The sequence below is a fragment of the Camelus dromedarius genome, chromosome 6 (assembly GCF_036321535.1).
Source record: "Camelus dromedarius isolate mCamDro1 chromosome 6, mCamDro1.pat, whole genome shotgun sequence".
Taxonomy (NCBI): Eukaryota; Metazoa; Chordata; class Mammalia; order Artiodactyla; family Camelidae; genus Camelus; species Camelus dromedarius.
Window position 1 is genome coordinate 10,163,511 of NC_087441.1, and position 20,792 is coordinate 10,184,302.

The following is a 20,792-nucleotide window of genomic DNA, read 5'->3' on the forward strand; positions in this document are numbered from 1 at the left end:
AATTCCAGAAGATTGGGATGAATGTTTAAGTAAGTTTGCACATGACTCCATTTCACCCCAGCCTTTGTCCTTTCACTCTCCTCCTTTCTGCTCTTCAATCATGCTCTGTCCTCTGCCTGAATGATGTCCCCAAGGGTCATGGGCTCATTCCTTCCTAGATTCAGGCATCTGCCTGAAGTCACCTTCTCCAAGAGAGATCGCCTGACTGTCTGCCTAGAATAACACCCTCTCCATCACTCTACTGCCCTACGTTCCTACTAAAGGTTATGTTGGGACGAAAGCCTTAAACTAGACTGTCCCAGGCAAAGGGGTCTATGGTCATACTGTTCACAGCACAAATCGCTAGCTGGCTTTGTTTTCCATGTAAGTTCCTTGAAGAAAAGGGCTTTGCTCACTTAGAGCATTGCCTGGCACATGGTGGGCCTTTAATATTTGTTGAATAATAATTAAATTATCATCATACCCCAAGAATTGTTCCATGTCATTGTTCTTTGACAATATAAATTTTAAAGATTAATACATATTGCCAAATTGCTTCCCAGAAATATTTTTATCTTTCAGCCACAGTCTATGATAACTCTTTTATAACATCTATCAAATATTAAAATATCTTAATATTGTTACTAATTTGATAGACAGTTCCAATGTACATATCTACAATTACTGGGAAGAGTGAACCTGGTTTTTTTTTTTAAACATTTACTGGCTATTTGTATTTCTTCTATGATTATCTTTCTGTGATTTTTACTAATTTTTCTAATCAATATTTATTTGCACACCTATTGCATGCTTTGCAAGATAGGAGATAAAGACAATAATTACAATCGATGGTGTCTACACTCCAGACTTGGATTTAGCCAGTGAAAAGAGAAAAGCATCTGTGTAAAGTCCTCAGTCGGCAAGGCTTAGTTACTGAGATAGACATACAGCTTTTAAAAATACATCCATTGTTTCCCGATCGATTCTGCTACATCTATATAGTGCATCAAAAAGAGGCAGAGATTCTAAAAGAGGAAACTTTCCACTCCCACTAACCATAAAAAGGGAACGGCACAAAAAAGCGCTGGCTACAACCTGTCTACTTCCTACCAAAAATAATGGAATGAGTTAAAATCCGCCATACCAAATGGCAGCTCTGTTAATGAAATTGCAGTTAAAGTGATGTCATGTGGTGTTATTTGGCAAAGGAACTCAAATAACTGAGTTCTGCCCGGCCATAGATATCTCTTGGGGTGAGTGTTCACAGAAAATACAGTCACCAGAGAAAGACTGACCAAGACTGACAAAACTGTCCATCTTTTTTTGCTTTGGCCCTGGCCTTCATCCTTAACACAGAACTCCAGCTAGTCTGCTGTTCTTGGAACATTCTTTCTTCCTGAGCCACGTGGATAATTCTCTAAACCCAATCCTGGGTCTTTAATGTTACCGATCGGGTTGGCTGAACTGAAGTAGACCTCCCAAGCTGGGAGGAAATATAAGTAAAGAGAGGTAGAGAGAAAGGGAGGGAGGAGGAAGGTGTCTGCCCTGATGCAAAGTCTCCTGCTTGGAACTTTATTAAACCTGGGCCCCGGTACCCCCAATCCAGGGCTGCCCCTTGAGGCAGCAGGGACTCCAAAGTGGGAGAGCTAAAGATACAGAGAGATGTTTGGGATTTCTCTGAGGGGAAATGGCTCTGGTCCTCATTACCATTCTCTCTTCTATGAAGGAAACAGAGACCAGAGAGGGAAAGCCCACATTCAGGTTCTGACACCTTCATCTCTTTGACAGTTGTGCCAAGTCCTAAAGTTTTAGCCGTTCAGATCACAACTCTTTCTTCTTGGGGGAGGGGTATGGAATCCTGACTCATTCCTGGGGAGGGGTGAGTAGGGGAAGGAGGAAAAATCAGAGATGCTCAATGAGCTTCTTCTCGAGGTCAGTGCTAGCCATTCTGATGAGAGATGAAGACAGCATAGGCAGAAGATGGCATAGGCAGTCCAGGCCAGTGAATAGGAGGCTTTGCTCTCATCTTAAACGAGGTGAGAATACTTAGCGAAATTGGGTCTAAAGCTCAGAGAGATGCTGTTGCTGCAAAAGGGTAACACTTGTAATAGAGCCGTCTGGGGGTTGATTGGCCTGACATTTTCAGGAACATCAAAGGAAACTGAAAGTTAACTGGGAAAACATCAATTCTCCTTAGAGTTAAGAAATTTAGGGAAATAAGAACTATACATCAGAGAGAAGTGTTTTACATACAGATTTTTTTTTTTTTTTACTCATTTGCTTTCCTCTGTTTAAAAGGATTTTTAACCTCAAATGAAGATGGAATTTTTAGAATCAGAAATTTGAAATTAGAGTGAACATTTAACAGCTGTCCATATGTTCTCACATTATCGATAGGGAGGCTGAAACGGAGATGGCACTAAGTTAGACTAAACGCAAGTTTCCAGGCTCATAGGCAGAATCTTTGCTCACTATTCCAGGAGACGACTATGTCTTGCAAGAGAGCAACTTTGTTTAGAAAATGATAAAGAATGGCTATGAGTAAATCTAGATGTATATAAATTTTAAAAACAGGTTCTGTGTCTCTGAATAATAAAGAATTTCATCACCAGAGTAACCAAAAGCACGGTTTACTGACAGCTTAAACAACCTGCAAATATGTGACCCGTTATGCCCGCTGAAAGAAGCTTTTTTTGGTGCCGATGCAAGTCAAGGCACATATAATACAAACGTATGAAGCCATATAATGTAATATAAAACCACTTTTACATGCTGGGCTTGGTCATACGCAGTTTATATGCTTAATTACATTTTATCCTCATAACAACCCAAGGAACTAAGTGGTGTTGATATCCCCATTTTACAGATGAGGAGACTAAATGACAGAGCTCGAGTCATTTGCTGAACATCACAGAGTTTGTTAGTGGTGGTGAATAGCGTGACAGAAAATGCTTGTAAAATCTGAAGGAGGGATCAACTACCACTTCCTGGAGTAGAATTTTATTCAGAATAGACCACGGTGATCCCATCAGAATCTGGGCAAAAGTGGTATTTTGGGAAGATCGGTTTCAGGATTTGCTGTGCTGCTACTCATTGAGTTATTCTTGATTTTAGTTTTAATCAGACTTGGTCAGCAGAAGGCTATCAACCGAAATATATCCACATGTGGAATTGTCTTTACAGACTTTCAAAATCATCGCTTTGCCCTTCTGGAAGGGTGTTATAAGTTCTGTCTCTTCTTATATTTTATTTAGGAATTTAGTTGAGGCATTGTCTAGTACACTCTTTGGTGTCTGGTACCTGGAGCTCACTGTGAAGAAGCTTATTTTAAAAATTTGTGCTGGAAAAACTTTGCTTCCCCATATGATAACTTTAGAATATGAGACTGTTGCTCTTTTCATTTTGGATGCCAGGGAGCTTAGAATCAAACCTGAAAATGATCTATTACAATTATGCGTAATCGTTATGGGGGAGGCATCTATTTTCATTTGCTTCTAGTTTTGACCCATCCCTTCTTGTGCTTTTCTCTTGGACACAAATCTGCATCATCATTATTCTCGTCGTCCTACTACTCCTCCTTTTTCTCCCTTCTCTCTCCTCTCTCCCCTTCTCCTTCTCCTTCCTCTTCTTCTAATTTCCACAATTCTACATTGAGTATAAGGACAAAACTCGATGTCCCTATAGGGACAAAAATCAATGTCTAAAACTACTTTGAACCAGAACTTTTGGGATCATTTTTAATGCAACAATAGTAAACCACTAATGCTTTTATTAAATGACAACTTACACAACCTAACATGGGAAAAAAACACGTAAGTGTGAAGATTAGTGTTACAAAGATCTAACCATCTTAGAGATAATTTTATAGGTGATGAAGTGGTTACTTCGAGAGGCTACATGGTTTGCCTGGTGTGACTCAGCCAGTCAGTGGCAAAGAAAAGAAACAAGAGAACACGTATTATTTAATACACTCAGTATGTAAAACTGAATCCAATATTATGTTTTACATCAACTGAATCCAATATTATGTTTTACATCTCTTCTAAGATACCAAGAAATAAGTCTATTTTTTAATACATAGAGTAAATCAATAGTTTAAAAATGAAAATATGATTTTCATTTCTTTCAACCAAAGCAGAATGTGACTAGACTGTGACAATGAAGCCACAGTGGTCTTTCGGGGCTGTGGTGAGATACAGTCAGGTCTGTAACAGAAGTATGCCTGGGGAACTAAGGGAAGACAGAGGCTGGACACTGTCTTAGCCAAGAAAGGCCAGAGACAACTTAACCAGGAATGACAGTGGACCTGAGCCTTGAGAATGTGGCAGTTAGCCAGATGAAGAAGGCTGGGCACATTTGGAAAAATTGAAAAAAGGAAACATAGGCCAGAACTAGAACACAACCGAGTCTTTTCCTGAAGCCTATGCCCTTCTTGAGGCTCTTCAGTAGTGTTCTGGCTTTGGAGTCATCTCTGCAGAAGGGGATTGGAGAAGAGGTGACCCTAAAGGCAGGAAAGCTGGGTAGCAGGTGATGCTGAAAGTTCCACTGAGGAGCGAGCAGGATCTGGAAAACAGTGGCATTGAGGACAGGGAAGAAAGGACACTTTTGAAAACTAGTAAATGGACATTCAACTCCGCAGGACTTGTGATCCAATCAGGTTGGTGGAGGGGGCGGGCAATGAAGGGCAGGGAAACATCCTGACTCTCAGGCTGACAGCTCGGGTGACTGCAGAAATAGGGACCATGCCTCATAAGAGAGGAGAGGCGGCAGAAAAAGAGAAGTGAGTTGGCAAGGACGGCGGTGAGTCTGCTGTTGAAATTATCTATGAGTTGGTACGAGACAGCCTAGTAGAGACATCCAGTTAGCTTTCTGTGTCTGGTACTGGGTTGCAATGGAGAAATCTGCAAAGTAAAATGAGAAATGGGAATTTATGTATGAGATACTCTCAAGTGATTTTTTTTTAAACAACTTACACGTATTATTTTGCAGGAGAAAAAATTCTCCAGAATTGTGGAATGTAGCTTAAGTCCCTGTGGTGTATAGAGTCACCAGCGTAGAACGAAACTGCACAGAGAATGTGTATAGAGTGAAAGAGATCTGAGATATTAACCCCCTGTGTTTAAATACTGGATGGAGAAAGAGATACCTCCAAAAGCAATTGAGAAGAAGCTGTCAGAGAGGCAGGGAGAGAACCAGGAGGATTTTATGTCAGGGAACCAGAACAACATTTTTCACTATTACAAAAACTCAACCACAGAAAAGTCATGTAGTGCAAAACAAAGGTAAATGACAAATAACTTTAAAAACTAGAACAGAAATGGTCCCTTTGATTTTGGCAATTTGAACCTCATGGATACTATTATGATCAGTTTTCTGTAATATCTCACACAACATAAAGACCAAACTGGATATATAGTAGATTCTCAATAACTGCTCACTGAACCAAAGAGGGGATTTTCACTTTAAGTTGGCAAAAACAGTCTGGGGTGTTTTATAGGAATTCTGGGTATGAAAAAGGCATAAATTCTCATATGATTGGCATATACCTGTAAAATCAAGATGGCAGCTGGGTATTGTACATCAAGCAAAGTCATTGAAGACTAAAAGTGGGTTAACATGAAAAAAGGGTGAAAAAGTTCAGTGTAATGCTTTTCTCAGTCCGATTATTTTACATAGATTTAAACAATGAAGTAAAGATCCAAACTGGGGAGGAAAGCGTGGGGGTTGGAGGGTCACATGAGAAATTGTATACTGAATCACTTCGTGTGATTCTGGGTGTGTAGAAGATACTCATTGCAATATTTCCGGAATTAAAATATTCTCTATTCAAAGGCAGGTTGTAGAACCTAATGGTTCCTGCATGATGCATCTAAGCAGAATTATTTGGGGATTAATCCCAAGAAATTAATTTTTGCTGTTGAAAATATGTTCACAGTAACACTGGTGTGAATGGTACTAAAGCTGAATTATTGCCGTGAGAGCACTCTATTTCCTTGAAATCCTGCTATTCTGGAGACATTGTCAAAAATGTCCTTTTAGATATTTCATTCCTTTATAAATACTACATTTCCCAAACTCAGTTGAACATGCGTAACTATTCTAAGAGGAGAATCAAGAAAGAGAGGAAGTGGGGAGTGACTGCTGTTAGCCTTTATGTCAGCAAGCATTGCAGGCATTTTTAGCAGCCTGTTTTGGTCTGTTTCTTGTTAAAGCAATATGAAGAACTATGTAATTATATTCCACGAATAATTGATATAAAGGATGAATCATAATCATACCTTGTATTTTTTTTTCTCTCTCCTTTCAAGCCTCTCTCTTTGTACAGTAGCTGCATGTTGGTTCTAGGCTGAATGCCAATTGTATCAATTAAACAGTAACTAATTCAAGTACATTTGCAATCTGTGTTTGAAATGCCAGCCCATACAGTAGTTACCAATTAAGCATGAGGCAGATTAATGGATGCATTGTTCTCCTGGGCTAACTCCACCACATTGTCATTAAGCAGTAAGCTCTAGTGAACCAAAGACTTCCATTTAAAGGGAAAGGGAAACACAAGCTTACAAAAACAAATTTAAAAAGTAAAAAAAAAGTTGGGTGTTTATATCAAGCAGAATTATTTAACAGGAAAGGTGGCGAGTAACCTTTTGAAGGGAGAAGAAATTATGGCTGTTTAGTGTTTTCCTCAGCCCCTTTATTTTGCATAGATTTGATCAATGCAGAATTGTAAAGGTGCAAAAAACGGGAAAGGAAGTAAGGGGAATGGATCAGACAGACAAATGGCTCCTGTAAGTTCACAGTTCTTAAAACAGATGTTCTTTTCAGCTGGCTATAGTATATAATTATCTCCAGGAACCCTGAAGAGAAAGTACAAAGATTCACTAGGGATAGTGAAAATGCAGCATATTTACTGCGCGGAATACTTGGCTCTGTACCGCCCACCGCATCCCACCCACCACTGCACATTTTAGGAGACAAATATCTGGGGCAGTGATTTGGTCCCTTTTAAATTTGCAGGCTTATGCTTTTTAGAACCAAGTGCAATTGGTGCAAAATAAAGCTAGTTTTGGCACTCACTAAACATGTAATGATTGTAGTTCATATAGAACAAATGGAAACAGGTTGAGAATTTTAAAAGAAGCAATTCATTTCAGTCCTCCAGCACGCCTGAGTTCCCGTGGAAAATTTCTTTTCTTTCTTTTTTTTCTTACTTGCTTTCTTCCTTCCTCCCTCCCTCCCTTCCTTCTTTTCTTTCTCTCTCTCTCTCCTTCTTTCTTTTTTCTTTTTCTTTTTTTTGATTGTTTTACCTTACCACAAAGAAAGTTGATTCCTAAAAAGACATTTGGTTTTTTCTTATTAAGGAAAAACAAAGTGTTTTAATTTTTGTTCTGTGACATTTTTCCAGTGGGCATGATGGGGTTAAACCAACAGTTGACCAAACCCTAAAGCTGATCAATTTCCAAAAGCTTTAAAAATTACATAGCCAATTGTATTAGCTGGATATGCAATATTTAAATTTTATCTAAAGAACACACTGCATTTTATATGCATCCACTCACCAAATTCTCCTCTCTTTGAGAGTTTTCCACCTTGGTCCACTCTATTGCAGTCCAGAACCACCTCCCTTGTACCCCACCAGCTGGACATCTCCACCAGGCTGTCTAGTAACAGTTCAAAGATACGTTCAAAAGTGGACTCACCACCTTCCAACCCTGCTTTTTTGCTTTTCCCCTCTCTTGGCAAATGGCTCTTTGCTCTCAGGAAGGCACTGCTTACTCCTCTGGATGGGGAGGAGGGATAGGAGCAGAATCCACTGAATCCACGAGGAAGGTTGCCACTGTGTGATGCATCTTCTCAGATATGTGCAAGTTCTCTGCAGAAGGTGTGTGTGTCTTGCTGGTGTGTGTCTGTCTGCTGTATGTGTGTGTCTATCTGTACGTCTTTCTGCCTGTGTCTCTCTATCTCTTTAGTGTGGACAGAATCCCTTGTTATGGCTGCTTGAACTAACTTTAATCATTATAGAGACCTTCCCATTTGGCTGTCATTTCTGCTTTCAGTGACTTTAAGATGTATTTCGGTTTCTCCGATAACTGGAGTGTGTGGCTTTCCTACTAATGAAAGGCTTTCACTCTCTACTCCCCTCTCCTCCTCCTTTTTCTGGCTCTTCTTCCTCCAGCTTCCTTCCCCTCCCCCCACGATTGGCTCCTTGGTAGAGAAACAGAAATGTTGAAATCAATATGAGAATAAATTGCCACATGGTCTTTATTGTGGAGGCAAGGTTTCTATGGAAAATCCTTGTAATCAGAAAAGAGGGAAGATGAGATTAAACTGATTAAACTGAGAAAGTCAAAAAAGGACAACTTGAAAGATTAGCTCTACCAGCCAGAAAAGCATACTCCTCCGTGCATGCTAAGTAGACCTGTCCTCTTTGCTATCAGCCCCTTCATCGGGTGACCTTCCGCTGCATTACTGCAGAGCTACTTGATCTAAGGCGAATGCTGGAAATTGGAAAGCCAGAATGCCAGTGATTACAGCAGGTATCAACATTATTGTAATGATGCTTCACTATCATTAGGGAACTTAATTACTTAGGGAGAGTGAGAAGGCCAGGAGGGAAAGCGCCAAGCCACCACGATAGTCAGTGTCGAGATCAGGCTGATATTTGAGAACCGCCTCCAGTGTAGAGTCAGAGGTAGTCAGAAAGGGAAAGGAAGGGCCCGGGTTTAAGAAGACTGCCTGCTGTGGGCATGGTGGGCTCGCATGGCGAATAGTTGGCCACTAAGATGCAAGGCAAGGTTCTCAGCTTTAGGAGTGCCTGTCATAGTGTCTGCTGCAAAGTAGGGACTCCACAAACAAGAGTGAAAGAATCCACAAGTAAACCAAACAAAGAGACCAACAGAACTTACTCTGCTGACATGCTAAAAATGATCAATTCCAATAGAAACAAAGATGCGAAAATACCAAATTGTGACTATTGATGTTAACCAACTCAACTCCTTTTTAATGCAAAGCTAATCTTGGATCCCAGCCACTATTCAGCTGCCTTCCAGACTCAGTCTCTCTCTTCCCCCAGCCCCTGCTTCTCTTTCCCATGTTGGTTTATAGTTCTTAGCTGGTGGTTGTGATGTTATGATTCCAAAATGCAGAGTTCAAGCTGGGCACGTGTTTTCTTTTAACTCTGGCCCCTAAATAGAAATGCAGAGCATTTCTGAATCCTCTAGGGCTATGGTTATGCTGAGCCAAGCCAGAATTAGCCCCAATTATTGACCTACAAGGAGACCTGACCCAGCCTGACCTGCCTCTGTCAAAGTGCTGTGGAAAATTCAAGTTTCCAAATTTATTGAATCAAATTTATTTATTTTTGAGTAGGTACAAAAGCCAAAGTAAACTTTCAACTCCATTTGAATGAACTCTTACAGCCAGTTCTCCCATCAGCCAACTTGGTCCTGTTGGACTCACCACTAAACCAGTTATTTCTTTGGCCCATTGGAGGACTTAAAAAAAAAAAAAGAAGAAGAAGGGAAGGAAGAAAATAATCTGAAAATGGGAAATGTGTTTGGAGAAATAAACGTGGAAAAGTTAAGATCAGAACTGAGTGTTTTGAAGGCAGATTGATTTAGAAGTCACATTGCAGGGTAAATGTTGTGTTCGTTCCTTGTCACTCACTCCTGTTCCACTTTGGCAACTACGGCCTTGGGGTGAGGAGGTAAAAGTGATCTCAGGCAAGCTGTGGTTACTCATGTGGTTACTCTATGGAAAAACAAGTGGCTAGCCCTGATTAAAAGCTCTGTCTTTGGATAAGAGAGGGGAAGTACAGGGTGTGAGTACTATTCATGGTACTCAGGAAGCTACTTTCAGAACCCAGAGTCCAAATCTAACTGCGTGGTTTCCTACAGTATCATTCTTCCATCAGTTCCCAATCCATGCCGGGATGCTCAAGCACTTCCATGCCTTGGAGGTGGGGCAGACTCCCCTAGCCCTCAAGAAGAAGAGAAAAATCTGCCTGAGGCCAAGTTTTGCCCCCTTAAATCATCATTTCTTGTTTTGGGATGAACTTACTACAATGTTGATTGAATGTAGGAACATTTCTTCCCCTCAAGGGAAAGCCCCACCCTTTAGGGATTCTAGATCCAAGAAGATGATCTCATTGGTTGAAATATATCTAAAGAATCCCAGACATGGTTTTCCAGTGTTACCTCTGCTTTGCACATTAGTCACTTGAGAAGATTTTGAAACATACTCCCCACCCCTCCACGTCCCCATTCAGTTGATCTGGAAAGGCGTCCTTGTTTACTTCATCTGGATCATTATACATCCTAGGGGCGATGGGACCATTTGGTTCATGCTTCTGCCATATTGGTAAACTTTCATTTATTTATTTATTTATTTATTTATTTATTTATTTATAGATTGCTAAAACAAAAAACAAACCACCCCCCACCCCCCAGCTTTTTTCGTTTCTGTCTGGTTCCTGGTTTTGATGTCACAATGTCCAGAAAAGCAATGTTTGTCCCTGCATTTGTGACCTCTAAGTGTGCAGTCTACTCTCAACTCTGGCTGCACATTCAAATACCCTGGTGACGTTTTAAAATATGTGGCTGCCTGGGCCCACTCCAAGATATTTAATTGCTTTTGAGTGGAGCTTAGGAATCAGTTGTTGTTGTTGTTGTTAAGTGAAATCCTCAAGGGCCATAAACACAAACTGTTAAGTAAATTTGAAAGCCACAGACACTCTGAAGGCCTTGCCAATTCTGTTTGTTTGTTGTTTTTTATGTTGTTTTAACAGAAGAAAAAGCATGGGATGCAGACTATTGTTTTTCATCGAGACATGTTTGATGAGTAATATTTTTTAGCAATCAAGAAGTCACTTGCTGAATCAAGAAGCTGCACCGACTTTTGCTGGTGGCAGAATCATACTGCTTTTACCGCGATCTACGCCAGCCAAAGGGCTTTCTATACCTTTGAAGTCAGGGTTCAGACCTAGCACCCTGGTTGTAACTCCTTCAGAAAAGCCTAGTGCCTCTGTAACCATTTACCAGCCAAAATGGCAAAGACATTGATTCCACAATTTAAGTCTAATGTATGCATATGACATCTAGGATCCTTGCTACAAGGGAGAAAATACAGTTTCTATCTTTCTTGCCTTTGGACTTAATTAACAAGAGTTTAGCAAGATTACTAGACATATGATCAACAGACAAAGGTCAACTGTAATTCTAATAGCAATGTGAATTAGAAAATGTAATTTTACAAAAGTGATAGCATGTACAATGGCATAAAGAATATAAGGTAACTGGGAATTAATCCCATAAAATGCTTGCGTAACATTTTTGGAAGGAAGGATAGCATGTTTAAAAACTATGATAAAAATGCCAAAATAAATGGAGTAATTTGTCATCATGTTCAGTAAAGCAAGTGTTAATACCCTAAATATGTCAATTTATCCCATATTTATCTATAAATTTGATAGAATTTCATGTAAAGTCTCAGAACTATTTTGCAGGCAATTTGACAGAATTATACTAAATTTACATGGAAAGTCAAAGGTTTGAGAATACCTCCCCAAAGTTGGAGAAGAACCAGGTAGAAGGGCTTGCCCCACCAGGTATCAAAATACATCACGAAATCATTGTAGGACCACGTGCATAAGGAGAGACAAAAATGCTAACCAGTGGAACAGAGAACACGGATATAAGTTTATATACATAGAAACTTGATTTGTTGGCAAAGTTGACCTCCAAAATCAGTGGGCAAAGGATGAGCAATGAACTAAGTAGAACTGGGATTATTGGTTATTAATGTGAGGGAAAGAAACTTAACTAAAATCAGTATCACATATTACTCCTGAACGAAAATCAATTCCAGGTTGCCTAAAGACTTGAATGTGAAAAGCAAATTCTGTAAGTTTTGAAAGAAGACATAGGACACTTTCTTAATTACTCCAGGGTATAAGAGCATTTCTTAACAAGATACAAAAAGCACAAACCATAAAGAAGGAAACTGATAAATTTGACAATACCAAATCTAAAAACCTCTTTATATCCAAAGATCTGCAAATAGGGGAGGATTATAAACTGGGATAAGATATTTCCAGAAAATGTGACAGAAAATTTTACTGCTGAGAGTATTTGAACAAATTCCACAAAGCAATAAGAAAGAGGTAAGCAAAATAAGTCAGAGAAGATAAGCCAAACAAGTAAATAGGCATTTCAGGTAAGCAATGGGAAGAGGCAAAAGATACCTGAAAAATGTCTAACCTCACTATGGTTAGGGAAAGTTGGATGAAAACCCTGAGATGCAATTTGCACTCATCAAAGTAACAAAGGTTAATGTGTCTAATATTAATAGGCATTGGCAAAGATGTGGAGAAAGGAACATTTCTAACACTGATGTGTGGGTATAAATGAATGCTACCACCTTGGAAAATAAATAGGAGATTCCTTGAAAAGCTGAACATGGTCATACTGCTAGCTGTAAAGCCTAGGGGGACTGTCCCATGTGCCCGCAAGGAGGCATGGACAAAAATGCTCCAGCAGGATTACTTGTAATATAAAAATTTAAGAACATCTTAAATACCCACTGACAGGAAAGTGAATTATAGTATGTTCATATACTGTAAAGTTATTCAGCAACACTTTTCACATCATAACACACATAGAAAACACTTGTGTGGCACGCTATTGTGACCTACAGGGGATTCAAGGTCACTTACGTGTAGTGTGAGCATCCGTCCTGGTTTGTTCAGGACAATACTGCTTTGTTGAGGACTCTCCTGGTTCAACCTACTGTGCCAGTGCAATTATAAACAGTTCCTGTGGCACTTTCAAAATATTCTAATTTGAACAAAAGTTATATGGTACCCTTTGTCTATAGGGCTTAGTGAGACAAACTACAATACATTTTCATTTTATCTTGAAAACATAGAGTTAAAATACAAATGGAAGTTTTAAATATTAAATATTGAACTGTTAAAAGATAGGTACATGAAAAAATTAAGAGTTTATTTGAGGAAAATTCACTTTTAATAAGGCAGTGCCAAACAGGGAAGTGGCTAGGAGCATTCCATCCACAGGAGCTGGGGAAGACTTTTATGGGAAAGAAGGGGAAGACTTTTATGGGAAAGAAGTGGAAGCCAAGCAAAGAACTGATTTGATTGGCTGTAGCTTAAGTGGCTGCATTTTGGGGGAAAGGCTGGCTGGCCATTTGTGATTGGTTGCTTTAAGTTTTGATTTCTTAACCTTGAGACATTTATAGGCTTAGGTTATGGTTTGCTTACAAAGGCTGCTAAGGCATTAAAACCACCCTAGTCTAATGGCCTCTTTGTTTAATTAATTTAACAGAATACATGTAAAATAATTTTTTAAATTTTAATGAGAAACTGGAACATATTCACATTGTTAAAGGATTTTATTTTTATAAAAGGTAAAATTGTGACTCCTATGAAACTATAAAATGAGTACATGTCAAAGATTTTATCCAATTTATTAATTAATGAGGGGTTCAGTATGATGTTAAAGCAAGTTCAAAGGAGAATCCAAAGAATAGACTCAGACATAGGCAATCAGGAAAGCTGAAATGAATTTACTGAAAGAAGCAAACTGATCCAAGAGCCAAAGGACAATAACACGTAATGTTTGGAATCATCTTTTCCACGTGGGAAGAAATCAATGATAGCTCCAAGAAACAAAGCTCATTTGCATCTTTATGAATAGAGCCATTTGCATTACCCTGAACCAGAAACATCTTCATCACCATCAGCCCTCTACAAGGTAACTTTTATCTTCACAGAGTTGCAAAATAGGTCAAAGACAGCAAAAGGTACAGACTCAAAATGAATCAGACAACCCAAAAATTACCTGCTAGACAACACCAAGCATTCTTCAAAGGACAGCCAGAAACCTTTCTACTCATTTTTTTAATGGAGCTAAAGTAGTCTAGAGTATATTAATTTATTGATTCACCATTTAGAAACACTCAGGGCTCCCAAAGTATTTTGAAACAAATCCTCTGTGTTTTCCTGTTTTTCAGCTGTACCATCAGTACAAAATATACACCGTATTTGTTTAATACTTTGTGTCAAAGTATTCATTAATCGCTTTTAATATTTCACACTCAGTAGTTTGTTTAGGTGTGTCTTTGTAGGACTAATAATGTTCTATAAAACATTTCTCTTGAGGACTTCTAATTAGTGCTATTAGCTGAGCACTCTTAATAACATCTGCAGACTCATCCATCTGCAGTAAAGCCATTCTGCTTTTATAATTTTCTGGATCAGTGTTGTCCTGAGTTCTATAGTATGTTGACCATGAACCCGTAACAGTAAATTCAATAATGGCACCTTTTCCATTTCCTGTGCTTCATTGGTCCAAAACACAATATGTATCGATAATTTCCATACAGGGTGGTAAAAGAAGTGACTCTAAAATGTTGTGAGGTATCCTGTGATTTTTAGCTAGTAACTGAACTGTCTTGCAACTAGTCCCTTATGAAAAAAGACTTTTACTGATTTGGGGCATGAGGACACTTGTAAAAGTCTAATCCTTTTGCGTGAGTAAGCGGAACATTTTCTAGTAAAATGCTAGTGTCATATTTTGTGGTCATTGCTTCATTTCATAATTTTTCCATGTAAGTTGAGAAAGAAAAGAATTATCAGGATACAGGATTCCAAATTTGAGTGTCTGAAACTATATATATATATATACACACACACACATATATGCTTGTCCTGGGAATCTGAGCTGTTATAAAGTCACTGAGAAAGTTACCCATCATAATGGAAGGAAAATAAATCTATTTGAATGTAAATTTCTTAAAGAAAGGCTAGGGTTTTAAAAACTGGAAATTATAATTGAAAGGAAATTGACATTTCAGAATATTTACTTTACATTATCTGCACTCCCAAGAATATTTCAAACAAATTTCATTAACAAGTTAAAAAAATAAAGAAGTGGTAAATAAAAACTTACAAAAACAAGTTTTGATCAAAACTTCTTTGATATTTTGAATTCTAAATTTACACGTAATTTAGAATTTAGAATAATTACTTTAACTCAATCAATGCAAATAAATATGTTCAATTATTATTGACTTTCAAAAATAAGCATTTTTCTTTCTAAAACCAAATTTCAAACTTATTATGAATCTCTTTTAAGCATCTTTTTAAGCAGACTTTGACTCATTGTTATCATCAAAAGCCACAAATAAATAAAGAAATACATAATGTTGCTACGTCATTCTCTTTTAACTTCTTCTGGAACTCTGATGAGTATTCACACTGTTTCCATACTGTCTTAGCATACCCAGGCCGCTATAACAAAACACCGCAGACTGGGTGGCATATGAATAACAGAAACTGACTCAGCTCTTGAGGCTGGGTGCTAGGATCAGGGTGCCAGCATGTATGGGCTCTGATGTGAGCTGCCTTCTGGGTAGCAGGTGGCTGTTTTCTCCTCTGTTCTCATATGGCGGAGAGCAGATAGAAAGCAAGCTCTCTCCTGACTTTTATAAGGGCACTAATCCCATTCATGAGGGTTCCACCCTCAGGACCTTGTCCAATCCTAATCACCTCCCAAAGACTCCACCTGTTCATACCATCATGTGGGGTAGCATTTCAACATACGAATTTTGGAGAGACACAGACATTGTCCATAACACTTATCAATTCCCTAGGTTTACTCATTTTTCTTAATACTTTATTTTTAAATTTAAATTATTATATTTTTATATCTAGAAGTTTATTCTTAAATCTGACAATTTTATAGTCTCTTGTATTTTACTCATATTTTCAGTTTCCTATTTCTTTAAGAATATTAAACATGTTCATATTATGTTCCATATCTGATAATCCCATTATCTTTATATTTTTGTTTTTGACTCTGATATCTGTTTTTCCTGATTTTCTCTTATGGTGCCTTGTAATGTCTGGTATGTTTGCTTTAGTTTTTGTGGCTTGGGTTTTTTTTTTTTCTCTGTGCCCAAATTTCTTTTGGACTTTAATAATGTAATTTCCCTGAAGTTTGTGTTGAAGTGAGTTCCTTCAAAATGATTTGTATTTTTGCTAGACAGCCTGGGAATTCTACTAGCCTGGAATCACTTTATACTAAATTGTTAGCTTGAGGGTTTCATTCAGATCATACAAGTGTTACAAATTCAGGTGGCAAACTCTCATAAGGCTGGCTGTTTACAAAGTTTCAAGGGGGGTATTTTCGACCTCAATTTCAAATGCAATGTTTGAGGCAGTTTTCCTGAAAGTTCCAATGGTGTGGACGTCAGTTTACTTCTAATGTACATTAGCATTAAGGATACAGACTTTTGGAGGCCCAGATTTATGTTGGGAGACTCCTAACAGAGTCTTTGGGCAGGTCTTCAACTTTGTCTCTTCTCTCCTGAACCACATAAACCAAAAGGACTATCTAAACATAGCTTCTTCAGTGTATACCCTAAAGCAAAAGCTGGGTTTAGTGCTTTACTTTACCTTTCCAGGTTCTTGTTATGCCTTGATACATCAGTCAGGGTTCTTCAGGGAAACAGAACCAACAGGATGTGTGTATATAGGGAGTGAGATTTATCTTAAGGAATTGGCTCACATGATTGTGGAGGGTTGTCAAGTCCCAGATTTGCAGGGAAAGACAGCAAGGCTGGAGGCCCAAAGAAGAGATGTAGTTCAAATCCAATAGCTTTCTACTAGCAACATTGCCTCTTCTTTGGGGGAGGTCAGTCTTTTTCCATTAAGGCCTTCAACTGATTGGATGAGGCCCACTCACATTATGGAGAGTAATCTGCTTTACTCAAAGCCTACTAACTTAAGTGTTAATCTCATCTGAATAATACCTTCACAGAAACATCTAAACTAATGTTTCACCAAATGCCTGGATACCATGGCCTTGCCAAGTTGATATTTAAAAATAACAGTCACACTTGTTTTTCAGGTGTTTGTATACCTCTCATTTGCTTCCCAGTTCCCCATTGCATTAGGAAACTATTTTTAAAAGTAAGTCATCTAGTATTTTTCTGTTGTGTTATGATTTACATACAATAAAAAGTCACAGAAGTAAAAGGCTCCATTTGACTGACTTTGACAAATGTAAACACCCATGTAAGCTTCCACAAAATATGATATGGAACATTTCTAATAGAGAAAGTTCCCAAGGGTCTTTTTCCAGTTAAATCCAACCTACCATCCAAAGGCAAACATTTCTAATTACTAGCAACATAGATTAATTCGGGGAGTTTGGGTATTGAAAGCAAATAAATTCATAGAAACAAAATATATGCATTTTGTTTTTGAGATTGAGTCACATTGTTTAGTATATCAGGAGTTCATTGCTTTCATTGTTTAGAAGGATTCTTTTTCATGGATAAACCATAAAATGTTTATTTTCTTCTGATGGATGTTTAGATTACAAACAGCTTGGCTGTTGTGGAAAAATCTCTAAGCATTTTTGTAGAAGTATTCTTTGTGGAAAATATTTTATTTGTCTTGGATAATATTTAAAGTGCAATTGCTGTTTTATAGAGTAAAATATATTTACCTTTGTAAGAAACTATTAATTGTTTCCAAAGCAGTTATGTCATTGTACATAACCATGAGCAATATACTAAAGTCCCAGTTGCTCCACATCCTCAACATCTATAGAAGTTAACTACATTTCTGTATAACTAAAAATGGAAAATAAAATAAATGTTATGAATAATATTTGATATTTCTATGCAATAATAAATGTTATTACTATTATTATAGCATAGAAATATCAAACACTTAGGAATAAAACCAATAAAAGATTTGCAAAACAACTACCATGAAAACTACAAAGCATTTTTACAGAATTTACAAACTTAAATTGATGAAGAGAAATATCATGTTCATGGACTAAAAGTAATGTTGATCTGGAGGATGTTTAGAACGGCTCATGAAACATACCTGAGCAACTATTCCTGACGCCACATTCAATGATATCATGTTGGTAGGTTGATATCAACCATGATGGAAGCATTTACACTGTATAAATTAACAAACACTCTGAATTGGTGGCCTAATCCCTCCCAGAGTCCACTACTAAGCACTTATCAGCACATCACTGATTGGAAGAGTCACTGTTTTTGAAAGTAACTGTTCTCCACATTGATCCATAGATTTGACATGTAATCCCAATCAGAATTTATCAGAATTTTTCAAAGAAGTTGCAAAGCTAATTCTCACATTTATATGGAATTCAAAGCATCTAAAATAGCCAAAATATTCTTGAAAAGGAAGAATAATATTGAAGAACTCACATTCATTGGCTTCAATGCACTATTTTCATAGTCTTCTTTCTTTTTTTTCTTGGTCAACCTAACTAAAGTTTTGTCAGTTTTGTTAATTCTCTCAAAGAACCAGCTCTTGTTTCCATTGATTATCTCTATTTTTCTTTTTTTAATTTTGATTTTTAGTTCCGTCAGAGAATTGGAGTTACAGGGAAACCTGTTGCCTCAAAATGGAGAGACAGGCAAATACAGAGAATCACAGCTTAACTGGAGCAGAAGCCTAGCCTACAGTTAGAGCCAGTACCGTACATCATGTCTAGCTTTCAACAAAAAATTATAACTCATTCCAAAAGACAAAATCACAACTCAAAGAGACAGAATCACATTCAAATATCACAGATATTTAGGAATAATCAGAACTAAAATTTAAAAATAGCTATAGTTAATATACTAAAGGCTCTAATAGAAAAAGTGCAAACAACATGCAAGTAAAGATAAGAAAAGTAAACTTTAAGTAAGAATCAAAGGAAAATGTTAAAAACCAAAAGCAGTATAATAGAAATAAGGAATGACTTTGATGGGCTTATGAGTAGACTGAACAAAGGGTAATAAAAGAGTAATGAACTTGAAGATATGTCAATAAAAACTTCAAAAACTGAAATGCAAAGATAAGAAAACTATGGAACAAAATACAAAGAAATGTGAGACAATTACAAAAGATGTGACATATGTATAAAGGGAATACCAGAAGGAGAAAAAAAGAGAGGAACAGAATAAACAGTATTTAAAGTAATAATGACTGATAATTTTGCAAAATGAATGACAGACACAAAACACATCTAATACCAAATGAGTTAAATGCCTCAGATTCTACAGTTAGTTATATCACATTCAAACTGCAGATATCAAAGACAGAGAAAAAAGTTTGAAAGAAGCCTGAGGGGGAGAAAAGAACAACTTATGTACAGAGGAGCAAAGACACAAATTGTACTGAGCTCCTTTTTAAAAACCAGGCACGCAAGAAGAAAATGGAATAAAGTGTTAAAGTATTGAAAGAAAATCCCACCAACTTAAAATTCTGTATCTGTGAAAATACCTTTCAAAACTGAAAGAAAAATAAAGGGAATCTCAGACAAACAAAAATTAAAGAACCCCGTAAGATTAATGTCTGACTTCTCGGAATAAACAGTGGAATCCAGAATGCAGTGTGACAACATATGCAAATGCTCAAAGAAAAAATTATCAGCTAAGAATCTTATACACAACAAAGCTATCCTGCAAAAATTAAGGTGAAAAAAGGACTTTCATAGATAAACAAAACCTGAGAGAATCTGTCAATGGCTGACCTGCTCTAGAAGAAATACTGAAGGAAGTTCTTTAGAGTAAAAGCAAGTGATCCCAGATGGTAATTAAAATTCACATGAAAAAGACAAAAAGTACCAGTAAAGCTAATTATGTAATTATGAAAGACAGTAACAATGAATACCTTTTCTCTTTTCTTCTCTTGATCAATTTAAGAAGCAGATGCCTAAGATAATGTGTATATAGTTTAATATTTAACTTATATCATATAGAAATATATGTGTGACCTATTTGCCAATAACAGCATAAATTTATAGTAAGTAGTAGGAAGGAAATAAAAATTAGAGAGGAAATTTATAAAATAAATTATACAAAAGCATAGGAAATCAATGAAACCTAAACCAGGTTTTATGAAAAGTTTAACAAAGTTGACAAATCTTTATCTAAATGGGATAAGAAAAAATGAAAGAAGGCTCAAATTCCTAGGCAGAAAGTAAAACTAAAACTCACATGGAATTTAAGAGACCCAGAAGAGCTAAAAAATCTATGAAAAAGGACAAAGTGGGAGGACTCACTCTTTCTCATTTCAAAATCTTCTACAAAGCAATAGTAATGAAGTTATAGTCAGAAAGTGTGTTAGTGGCAAAGGATAGACATGTAAATCAACGGAATGTAATTGAGAGCCCAGACATAAACCTGTACATCTATGATCAACTGATTTTCAGTGAGGGTGGCAAGACCATTTTATGGGGAAAGAATAGTTTTTTCTAGCAATGGTCATGGGACAATTGGATAACCACATGAAAAAGAATGAAGTTGAACCCATATCTCATACCATATATAAAAATTAACTCAAAATAAATCAAAGACCTAAATGTAAGAACTAAATTAGTAAACTAGGAGCAATATTCATGACCTTGAATTTGGCAAGAGAGTCTTAGATATCACCAAAACATTAGAACAACAACAAAAAATGGATAAATTACGTTTCATTTCATCATAATTGAAAACTTTTGTGATTCAAAGGACATCATCAAGAAAGTAAAGGACAAACTACAAAATGGAAAAAATATTTGCAAACAATATATCTCAAAGGAGACTTGTATCTAGAACATATAAACAACTCTCACAACTCAGTAATAAAAAGACAAATCATCCAATTTTAAAAATTAGCAAATGTATAGACATTTCTGAATAGATATTTCTCCAAAGAAGATATAAATATGGCTGATAAGCACACAGAAAGATACTCAGCATCATTAGAATTAGGG

The 20,792-nt window shown here is 37.1% G+C and overlaps 1 long non-coding RNA gene across 2 annotated transcripts in view; it reads left to right on the forward strand.

Annotated features, from left to right (window-relative positions):
- The window catches only part of LOC116154448 (uncharacterized), a 221,364-nt gene that overhangs the window by 186,565 nt on the left and 14,007 nt on the right, over nucleotides 1-20,792 (forward strand). The gene's annotated exons all lie outside the window — the stretch shown is intronic.